General features: G+C 35.2%; 1 long non-coding RNA gene across 1 annotated transcript; it reads left to right on the forward strand.

Annotated features, from left to right (window-relative positions):
- Positions 1–5,928: 5,928 nt before the first annotated feature.
- LOC112951120 lies at positions 5,929–10,463 on the forward strand. Its single transcript, XR_003250139.1, has 3 exons — positions 5,929–5,978; positions 7,473–7,518; positions 10,407–10,463. It is a non-coding gene; the product is annotated as an uncharacterized LOC112951120 (long non-coding RNA).
- The last annotated feature ends 1,901 nt before the right edge of the window (positions 10,464–12,364 follow it).

Genomic DNA, 12,364 nt, shown 5'->3' on the forward strand with positions numbered 1-12,364 from the left:
GATTATGGATATTAGAGTTGATAATTTTCTATAATTTATATATCCCCAGAAGTGTGTCTTGCTTAGGCCAACTACTTAGATGATAAAGCTCAATTTTATTAAAATACTTCCTCATTGCTCTGTTTTCTGCCAGAATTATTTTGCGCTTTCGCAACAGATAAGTAGTATTCAAAAGCAGCTTAAATAGAGGGAGGCTAATGAATGTATAGGAATATTATAACATTTCTTATCGGTGCTTATAATAAATATTTACGCTGGGAATGGTTTAACATATCACATGTAGTTTCAGTTACGTTTATTTGCTATCAAAACATAGCTTTATGAGTTTAGTAGATAGTTCTACCTTCCAAACAAAAGCAATAAGCAAATTGTCATAATAAAAAGTCTAATCGAAATGATTATCATATAGCTTAAGAAATGATCAACTCTTTTAGTCCTCTGCATATAACACCTTTGCCTGTTTCACAGACTACATAATCCTTGTTACCAGTCTCAGTACAACAGAATAGGAACTGAATCTAAACTCCACTTCATCTTCGTAAGAAGTCTGGAAAAGAAGCTCAGAGGAGACTTTACCACTCTCTACAACTACCTGAGAGGAGGTTGTGAGGGGGGGTTCAAGCTCTTCTCCAAAATTGCTACTGATAGGACAAGAGGAATTTGCCTCAAATTGGTCCAAGGTAGCAGGTTAAATACTACAAAAATTTTCTCCATGTAAAGAGTAGTCAAGCATTGGAACAGACTGCCCAGAGAAATGGTGGAACCACTTTCCCTCACAGTGTTCAAGAAACATGTAGATGAGGCGCTTAGGAAGATGGTTTAACAGGCATAGTGGTGATGGACTACGGTAGGACTTATTGATCTTGAAATTCTTATCCACCTGTCATGATTCTATGATTCTGTGAATTGTTAGGCAAAAATCATGGCTCTTTTACTCTCTAATTACTTTAATTAAAACTCTTTATAGTATGTACATTTAATGTTTCTTTTTAATGCAGGGAGGAAGGGGACAAGCTGTTCTCACTGGTGGCCAGCGATAGGACGAGGGGTAATGGCCACAAACTGGAGCACAAGAAGTTCCATCTCCAGGTGAGGAGCAACGTCTTTGCTGTTAGGGTGACAGAGCAGAGGAACAGGCTGCCCAGGGAGGTTGTGGAGTCTCCTACTCTGGAGGTCTTCAAAACCCGCCTGGATGCCACCCTGTGCCACATGCTSTAGGTGTGCCTGCTTGAGCAGGAAGGTTGGACTAGATGATCTGTAGAGGTCCCTTCCAACCTTAAATATTCTGTGAATCTGTGAATCTGTGTACTCTGAAATACATGACCCTGTCTGTTTGGTGGTGACTGGGAACTATTAAATATGTATGTTTTATAAACACATATTGATATATGTTAGGATTAACTTTATAATCATTTCTAAACCAAAATCAAGAGCTGCCTTGCAGGAAGGAAGAAAATAATTATAATTGATTATACAAAACATTCTCTCCTGTTTCATTAAGAAAAAAAGAGAAGAAAAATTCAAAGAGCTTGAATATCTGAAGGCTATGGTTTGCACTCTTCTTTGCTTCAGTCTAGAGTAGGCTCTTCCTTTATTGTTTTTCTGAGGTGGAAGAAGGAGAGGTTCAGAGGGTGATGGGAGAAAACCAGTACTTCCTGCTTGATAATAACTGAAAATGGTAGTCTTACAGGGGCATGCAACAGAAACGTAGAGGAATCATGAGAAAATGATTCCTGGGCTCACATTTTACTCTCTCTTCCTTGGTTAACTGGAATTTTAACTCTCATATTTAAATATACTTGAAAGATCAGTGTATTTAAGGTTAAACCAACAGATGTGAGAGTAGTAAGAGTACTAATTGTACTCTTGGTATCTGTTGGTACATCTGTACCAACAGATGTGAGAGTAGTAAGAGTACTAATGAAGGTAAATTGAAGGATTTTTCTTTCCCTCTCCCAATCCCTGTATATAAGAGTGGTACCAGAATTCAACTACTGATATAGAAACAGGGGAGTGTACAGCCATTATTCAGTGGAGGCAGACAAAAGCTGCTTTAGGAACAGGTGTATGGACAGCAGCAAGGTAGTGTTATCAAACCCTGTTCTCCACATTACAATAGTTGTGAGTAAGGAAGGACTCTGCTACAGACCCTATTCTTTTATTTCAGAGTAACATTTGTTTTTCTAGCTTCCCAATGTACCGTATGAACTGCTCTGTAATATATATACACATATATTTCTCTGTACAGAAAAAAACATACTTGCAGATGCTCTTTTGTTTTTGTTTCTATATACTTTTTTTAACTATTATTCATATAATTTGTTCTTCTCTGTGAAAAGCTAAAACAAAATCAGAAGATTACAAGTATCATATCTACCTATTAAGACAGACATAAATGTACTAATCTGCTTTATGACAAATGCAGGTTTATTTTAAAGAATTTTGCAAAGGCCATGACTATGATTGCTCGTCTTGAATCTCAGTCATAAAGGCTTTTGTTAAAATACCACTCCTCATTCATTGCCTTTAGATGAGAGAAGTAAACAATGACTATATAACTATCACTATGTAACTATTGTAAACAAAGGCTATATATATATATAAAAGAGATATATAACTCTTCAGTACTGAAAAAACAGAAGGCTGAAGTATATTGTCCTTCCTACCATATTTCAATTTAAACATGGCTGCACTGCAGTAATGCCACATCTTGTTTATTGTGTGGATTTGGTGGGTGACAGGGATCATTACATGGGAAACATTGAGAAAAATGTGTTATACACTAGTCATAACCATAAAAATAACTAAAAAGAAAGAGACAAACTGATGCACATGAAGCCTCTATAATAGAACAGAAGAATAGAATTGAACTGAAAAAATGTACAAAAAGCAGTAACTTTAGAAGAGCATTGCCAATGTACTAAATTGTCAAGTTGGAGTCAAATGATATTACTGCTGACACCTCTGGCTATAGTACATTGCTTTTGGATTCAGTTTTTCCACTTTTCTTTCATTGTTGCAGTAAAGGCATTTCCCTTGTGCTTTGATTGTTGAGATTATCCTCTTTGATATAGATTTCCCTTTCCTTTTCTTGTCCTACTTATTTGTACCCTAGCATGATGGGTAGATATACCAACTTCAATAGACATCTCATTTGTATATGCTTTTACTACCAGTTGGGTGGTACCTCTCTTCACCTATATAAATTGAATAATTGTGAACAAAGGTGCTAGCCAGCTACTGCATTTTACAGCTTTTCAAAGCACAGGCATCTATTTGTAGCTTTGAAAAACCCAGGTTTCACATTATAAGTTTGAAGCAACTGGAAAATACCCCAATTTTCAAGATTCAAAGGAGAAATGAGCACACCATCATTGGAGTCAACATTATAATACTAAATTCTCCTAGGTAGTCAGTATTGCTGCCCATATTAACATTTTCCATGCTGCAAGTGAGTCTAGAACACATGTGATGGTACCTACCTAGTAACTTAGTTATTAACCATTTATATAACATTTATAACACGTTAGTCCTACCTAAGGTTTGCAATTAGAATGGGCCTGAGTGTACTTTGTCTCAACAAGTTAAAAGTTATCGGAGAGCTTCTGTGCCCATCTGTGTTCTGCAGTGTGGCCGATCAGTTCAGGGATTCAGATGGGTTTCAATGGCAAATCAAAATCTAATTGGCCAAAAGAGAAGCAATAAAATATCTGCAAGGTTGATTCGTAACCAGGATGCACAATCCTTCTATGACTACAAATATTAATATTAGGAACTTAAGGAAAAATTTCTTAACAATGAGGATGACAGAACACTGGAACAGGTTGCCCAAAGAGGTTGCAGAGCCCCTTTCTCTGGAGATCTTCAAAACCCGCTTGGACACAATCTTGTGCCATATGCTCTGGGTGACCCTGCATGTGCAGGGGGTTTGGACTAGATGTTCTCTAAAGTACCTTCCAGTCTTAAGGGTTCTATGATTCTATGAGATCTGAAAAAGAATTAATAAATTGAAGGAATCAAGAAGGTCATTAGATAGAGCACAATTATGGCATGAAGGGTTCTGTAGTTAAACCTAATTTACTTGCTGTAAACTCCATATCAACCTGGCTTTTCAATATCCTATGCTGATGTATAGCAAATCCTTACTGTGGTATCCTGATCTGGCAGTCTTGGCTATAAGCTTGATTCTCTGTTGTAATATGAGTGGAAAGTAGCAGAAGATACTGCACAGCCAGAACAGGGAGCAGACAGTAATACAGGCCCTGTCCTTCATTAAAGCTCTTCAACGTAATTATTTTCAAGTTGTTTTGTCTTTTTACTGCTCCAAGTAGAGAAAGAAAATCAGAATTATTGAACAAATAGAAGAGCTTTAGATGTTTAGGAGATCAGTGAATTGACTTGTCAGAGATAACTAATTTGTTAATTCCTGGAAAAAGTAATCCTATATCAGTCTCTTTCTTTCTTTTATTTTTTTTTCTCTTGAAGAATTAAGGAATTAATTCTTACTCTTACTTGTTCATAATTTGAGTAAAATATTGGAAATCATTTAAATTCTTACTCTTACTTGTTCATAAATTATTAAATTCTTACTCTTACTTGTTCATAATTCGAGTAAAATATTGGAAATCATTTAAATAAGCAGCAATTGTAAGAATGGCTACTTGCTGCTGAACCACCCTAAGAGAGGAAGAGAATTAACCAGTAGCAGTGCTGATACATTTTTAAGCTAGGCAATAGTTAGCTTAGAGACACAGAACTGTCAGATAGAGATGGTCGTCAAATTTTATTCCTGTTATTACCGTGACTATATTCTATATAACCTTGTTCATGCAATTGTTGAGACAATCTTAAAAATAGTCTATTGTATCTCTTATTGATATACTTCAAATATAATTTTATGAAAGGTTACTGATGATACTCTAATTTCCAGGTGGTATATGCTACTGGCATGGTTTATAAATATTTTTCTGTCATTGTCATCATTGTTTTCAAGTAAACAGCTCCTCTCCCTCCTTTATTTATTATTTGTCTTCATTCTTAGTATTTTCTCATTTTTGAAAGAGTGAATAAACTAGACTGTAATTCATTAGACACTGTGTCAAGAAGCATAGCTTTCCAAGATTCCTCTGAATATTGTAGTCTTCAGACAGGCTAATGGTTACATTCTATGGAGATAAAACTAGTCCTGGTAGTTAAATAATTATGTTTATGAGCTTTTTTTTTTTTTTTTTCCCCCTATCTTGACTGTGGATATTTTCATTTTTATACATCTAATATTGCACACCCTTAAACCATTTTGATTTTCACAATTTTTTTTTTCTGCCAATTAGTTATCGTCTCCAATAAGATTAAGGCCCTGCAGTATTTGGTGATGTTTGCTCTGTAAATAAACTGTAGTATGCACACAGACAGTGAAAAAGCCTTTCCATTTTTTGATTACTTGAATTTGATACACATGTTGTTCTACAATACCTGAGGAACACCAGAATGATAGGCCCTTTAGAAGCATGTTGTGAAAATACCAGAGGACAAAATACATAGAGACAGACATGACTTGGCACAATTTATTCCTGCATTTAACTGAACTTCGTGAAAATGCACTAACCACCAGTTCCTTTCTTCTTTCTTCATTTTTATTTAAATCCTTTGTCTTTTATGTCTTATAAAACATGTCTTATCTTTTTTTTTTAATTAAGTTATATATTTTCTTATACTTACCTTGTCGGCCTTTTAGTACTGAAAAACCCTGAAATGCTTCTCTCCATAATACTTCATTAGGAAAGGACATATTAAGTATTTTTCTTTCCTTCATAGAAGTGGTGACCAAGTCTTCAGAGGTCTTAGGGAAGAGCTGCCAAAATGCTCTAGATACAAACTTCCAAAGTCTTTAAGATCCAAACCTCCAAAGTATTCCAAAGATGGAACTGAGATGCCTATATTAAGGACAACACCTTGTAAAAATATTATTAACTGCTCAGGTAATTCTGCTATCTCCTGTCAATGTTATTTGTATTTCTCATCCCAGTTGCCTTGGAAATAGTTTCAGTCATTTTCAGATCCTCCTCTTGTTTGTGGACCTTGGAGAGCACAATTCCTCCCTGGTACTGGGATCTATAGACCATTACTCAAAAGATGGATATTGCATCTACACTCTGCTTCTCTATTTTTAAAAGGCATCAGAGAGCTGGTAGCCTATTCCTAGAAAGGAATTTTGGTCAGAATCAACATCCAGATTCATCTATTTCCTGGGTAACTTTTACCACCTGGGTGGGTGGTCTCATCTTATGAACTGCAGACTAGGAGATTATTTCTCTTCATTTATTGCTGAGTACATCTAGTACTTGAATTAGCATTGAGAAAACTCCTAGATAAGGAAATGTTGGTATTTTAGCAGAATATGATGGTCAGTGACTAATACCTTTGTTTGTATCCCTGCACACAAAGATAAACAATCTCTTATGAATCACCTTTATATTTTCATAGCTGAAATGTAACACATATCCAGGACACAAAAAATATGACTTACTGAAGTATATTTTTAGTCTGAAATATATTTGTAAATATACAAGCAGTTATATTGAATGAATAAAAAATGAGTTTCCAGATACAGAGTTAGAGGAGATAGTGATCTTGTAAATTGCTACCAATTGTGTAAGGTAACCTTTCAGCCACTTCTAAGTCATTCTGTGGCATGGAAGCTACACTAGAGAATGTATAGTGCACACAGTGAATGTATAAAATCTAATTTCTATTATAAAAGTAGTCAGACCAGATTATGAAAGGGAAAACTATTGCAATAGGGAGAGGCCTACCAGTAATGAGGGATAAGAAAAGTAACTTAGTAACAGCTTTTAAAGGAATGGAGAACAGACCTAAGAAAAACAAACAAATTAATGTAATATTACCAGTTCTATTATTATTAGTGGTATAAGACTGACAGTACTTGATATTTTTTACTTAAGGTCCCAAATGTTGTCATGAGAATAACTGTATGAGAATCTCAGTTTCTCCTATTTTAAAAATTTATATTTGTAGTGTTAGGTGATTGTATCTCTGGATTCTGAGAAACACGTAACCTCTCAGAAAAAAGATGTTAAGATTTTTAACCTCTGTTTTAGCTGATATTTTAAAAGTATTTGCTATGGATAATGTACATTAATTTCAAAATTCTTATTACTAGAAATCATGTTTTTAAAAAATACTGATAGAATGAATATGTTACTAGATTACAGAAAATTTTATAATCACTTTTCAGTGTGCATCCATACCTTGTGATATTTATTGATGAAGTGTCAGCACTGACATTTTCTACATGTTAAAAGAATGGTCTTACCCCTTAGACTGATAGAGATCCTAAAAAGACTAAAACTTCTGAATTTTCTCATTCATGGCACTATTGTGATGCTTATGTAAGTGTTTTAGTATGGCAAGTAACTCTGGTAAATATTTCTTCTTTTTTTTGTCAATGTCAGTTGGTGCCTGTGAAAACCCGTGGATATCTGAAAGGGAAAAGACGTGGTAAGCTTAAGTATAATAGTAACTAATAAACTCACCCCATTTTAAACATAAAGAATATATCTCTGGCTTTATGTTGAAATTAATGGAAGTCTTCTCTATGTTCACTCCTCAACAATAGTGGGCATATGAACTGTCAGTCTTAGGGTGGTTTTTGCTCTGCTTAAAGTCTGATGCAGTTTCCTCCCCCATTAGTCTAGCTCTTTCCAACTTGTCTTATTCTGAACCTGTAAAAGAAACAAGAATTAAGCTTTGCTATTGCTGAAAAACTCGTATTGAGATAGTGGACACCTGGCTGTATTCCCTTAGTGTGATGGCTATCACTATTTCCAAGCATTCTGTCTGTGTTAGCCTGCTTAGACACCTTTGAATAGCTAGAAGGGCTTTCTAACATCATACAAATTAATCCAGCCTGGGGCTGGATTAGTAGCAGCAATGGACGGCATAGAAGGGTTTTCAGGAACATAGCCATCTACATCTTGACAGCTTTGCTGTACTTCCAGTAGTTTATTAAATCTTTAAAAAACTTTTAAAAAGACTGTCAAGATGTTTCATCATTTTTTATTCTTATGCCATTTTTAGTAAATTTATTGCACATGAAAAAAGACATCCCTAGGCATATCCCAGGAGCACTAGGGCAAGGTTCCTTGCTCTCCTGCCAATATGTTTCTGTCATGCCCTGGAGGTAGCACCTGGATCGAGATGGTAGTTCTATTCTTCGTTTAGTTGGCTTCTTGACTGACAGTATTAACTAGCATGCTAATTAATGTTGAGAGAAGTGGATTTTTTTTTATTATGTAGAGACATTTTGTTTCACTTTTTTTAATTAACTATTATTTATAATATTATTTAGCATTATGCAACTGAAATATGTTTTCTTAGCAATTGATCACATGCATGTTCTGCTTTATGATTATAGGGCTGCTTGTAAGTGTAAGGCTGCTAGTAGAATGATTGTAATATTATGTATTTTAGATAAAAATGCATTGGAGTGTTTGGAAACCAAAAAAGGTCCAAAAACTTTCCTAACAACATTACTTTTCACTTCCAGACAGTAACTAGCCTGTGAACATGATCTCTTTTCTCATGTATTTGTGGATACTTTGCTAACAGAACTAGAGCGGTTGCTACTTGTAAACCATTAATATTTTTGTTAACTTTACAACCTTGAAACAAGTTCAGGGCCAGATGTTCTTTCAAGTGACAAGGTATCAATTTCTTATTTATCTTTTATTGTTTTTGCTCAGACAGAAACCTGAAAAATAAAATGATGTTATGATGTTTTTCCATAGTGATTCTACAATTTCAGTTAGAAATAAAACTGAATTCCTTATGGCTAGTTTATCTTTGGCAATCTAGAACTTTACTATAACCCTCAGTAAAAGCAAGGGTATTTTGATTAGCAGTCTTTGGCTGTTAGACTTGTTACTTAGGTTTTTAGTATCCAAATCAACTGACTGTTTTCATTCACCTAGAATTTTGTTACTGTTATGAATAAGTGCAGGACAGACAATTAAGTACCTTTGTTGAAACAGTAAAAATTTTCAACTGTTGTAAAATCTCTTTACAAAATGTTTAAAGTGTAGAGAGGAGTGGGGAGGAATAACATTGGTAATGTTTTTATGTAACTTTTGTCGTGTACACATAAAAAAGGCAGCACAAGCTTTCCCCTAATGTTTGCATAATGCCCGGAGGCTGGGAAGCATAAGAAAGGAGATAAATGGAGAAGGAAGAATGCAAATTGCCTACAAGGCAAGCTGATGGTTCATGATTCTTGCCCTGACTTTGATCTAGTCATATTAATGAGCATGTTTGCAAAGCTGAGAGGAGTTCTCTGCTTGCAAGACAAATTCAACTGATATTGTGCATGCAGGTGTGCATGAGAAGGAATGGCAAAATAAGTCCCCTAGAATATGTGTGTTCTTCCAAAATCTATTAATCATTTCAGTCTAATAACTCAGAGCACTGTATTTGCATATCACTTCATGAAATACAAGATCAGTTTTGAAATATAACACTTAAACTCAAGAGGAGGAGAAGTTCCTGAATATGAAGTACAGCGGGACAAGCAAATTTCCGCAGAAGAAGCAAAACAAAGTAGCCGCCAGTGAAAGTAGGTCACAGTCTTTCACTTGAGTTATCCCAGAAGTGGAAGAGTGCTGGTCTGTTGGTGGAAGTAACTGAAACTACCTAAAAAAAAATCAATTCAAGAAAAATAGCAGCTTCATTGATATGTATAATCATAAGAATGCTGGTTGGAAAACCTCTCTTTGGCTTTAGCATAAATACAGCTACTGATCCTCTTGGAATGCAACATTTATGATTTCAGTTAGGGTTGAAGAGCCCTAATTAAGGTACTTGTGAGCAGCTAGCACTGTCATGATTTCTACAAGAATTCCATTATCTGATTAAGTGTGAGGGGTGCTTCATATATGAGGCTCATTAGCTGCTGTACTCCTTCCTGTACAGAAATACAGCAAATCTGTCCCTTAACTTATTAGGCACTGATGACCAATGTGTTCTGCAGACTCTCGTCAGAATATCATATGATAGGTATCCACCTGAAGTCTGGAGAAACTTATTTCAGAGAGTAACAGAATAGTTTGGTTTAAAAGGGACCTTTGGAGATGCGCAGAAACCCCGTAAGCCTCCTCTTCTCCAGGCTAAGCAGCCCAAGCTCTGGTCATGCTCTTACTGCAACTCAGAACACTACTGGCTGCTTCTCCCCAAAGACCTGGTTCTCCACCAAGACCCTCTTGTCTTTCTTGAAAAAACTGATTTCCAGATGGTCATCTACCTGCCTGGTGCCTGGCATAATTCCTCCTCAGGTGCAGGGCATGTCATTTCCCTTTGCTGAACTTCATGAGGTCTTTTTCTGTCCATCTCTCCAGCCAGTCAAGGTCCTCATTCTGACATCACAGACCTCTGGTGTACCACTTGTTCCTCCCAGTTTTGAAGAGGTGAGTAAGAGTAATCACAGCTGAGTAAGCCTAGCTGCTCTATTGGTTTCCTACCTCCATGCTGTCCATTTCTGCCTCTAAGACAATTATCACATTTCATTGTAGCAGGCTACGAAGTTGGTTAAATGGATCTGCTTTTGACATACGTTTTGAGGAAACAAATATGACTTCATATGTATGTGAGATGGCCAGGAAAACCCGAGCTTTTATGGGGAGTGTAAGTTCCAGTCATAAGACAGGAAGAAGAATCTGTGCAATAACTTATCAGGTTCAAAGGCCTAAGTGGAAAGTATGTATATATGCATTTATATACTTGACATAGAAAGGAGAAAACAGGAGTGAAGTTGTGCAGGAATGGAATTATATGATGTTTGCTTGTTATTTTTTGCTGTTATTGTTCATACAATTTATAGTAATTTATATTGATTCAATACAGATATTTATGCCAATCCAACAGCTAAAAGCAGAAAAGGTACAAAGCACACAGAAAATTATATCTGTTCATAGTACAGATATAATTTTCTCAGCCTATTCTTCACTATGTAACATAAAAGAAAAATTCTACCAAAAAAATCTCATATGATCATCTAATAATCCTAACATGACTATAAAACAGAAGTAGAGAGAAAATATGTGCATTTGAAACACCATCTGTAGAAACAAGTCAAATATTGCTATTTCTTAGCTTTCAGGTTCTTTAATTTGAAATAATTCTAACATTTTTAACTTGTTTTTTATCAATACATATATAGTATTAGCATGGCTGCATTTACTTTTTAAAATACTGGCTTTGAAAACTTTCTATCTTTTCTTAGTGGTTATTTGTACCATTACTCTTATTGAATTTCATGGTGTTAAAAATCATATTTAATAAATTTGATTTTTTAATTTCTCCTTACGTAATAATAAGTTTGGGTGGAACAAGGTACACAAATGTGAATGCACCTGTAGTCTCGCATTACAGAACATGTTTACTAGGTGTTCTATCACCCAGAGATATCCAAATGAAAACCTGTAAAGTTTAGAAAAAATTTTATATTAAATAAAATACCTCAAAATCCAGCAAACCTAATAACTTCTGCTTCTGTATACACCTAAATTATGCAGAAACCAAACATGCTAGTTATACCTTCTTAGGTATTTAATTTAGATTTCATAGTCCTGCAGGCAGTCTATTAAGAAAACATTTAATATCAGCTAACTGACAGAGCTATGAACTGCATAACTGCACAACTTTAAACCACAATATATGGCTTTAAATATGAAGAAGCATTTAAAATGCAATCATTATCTTTATGAAATTGAAATAGTCCTTTTCTTTGAATAGAGCACTTTTCTTTGAATAGAAGTAACTTAGGCTTACTATCATACAATGAGAAAATATTAAATCTAATTTCTCTTTCACAGCAAGTAGGAACGTCTGGAAAGAGGGTGGCTACTAGATATTTCTCCTGTGATTTTGCTTTTAGTTGCTCTTACGAATAGCTAATTGTGTGACAGACTTTATACTCAACAATGTCTTCGAGAATATGGAAATCCTTCAGATATCTGCTGATGGTAGATATTGTCTGGATAGTGACTGAGAATCATTTTGAAACAAAGACCAGTAAGATCATTAGATTATTAAGATCATTAGAAGATCCTTAAAATCAGTACATTTTTGAAGAAAGGGGTTAGAAAGCATAGATAGATTAACATAGACTCTTTCAGAACAAGCACGCACAAGCAAAAAGCTAGGGCCTGAGCCTTGAAATGTATCTTCCATGCTCAGTGATGAAAAGCAGTATGACAACAATAACTTGAACTCTGCTACCACTCAAATAAGTATCAGAACTAGTATTTACATTTGCTACCTTTTGGTCCCTAGAGCTTTCCGTGCTCATGATGCC

The sequence above is a fragment of the Nothoprocta perdicaria genome, unplaced genomic scaffold, assembly GCF_003342845.1.
Source record: "Nothoprocta perdicaria isolate Ctin4 unplaced genomic scaffold, notPer1 scaffold_339, whole genome shotgun sequence".
Taxonomy (NCBI): Eukaryota; Metazoa; Chordata; class Aves; order Tinamiformes; family Tinamidae; genus Nothoprocta; species Nothoprocta perdicaria.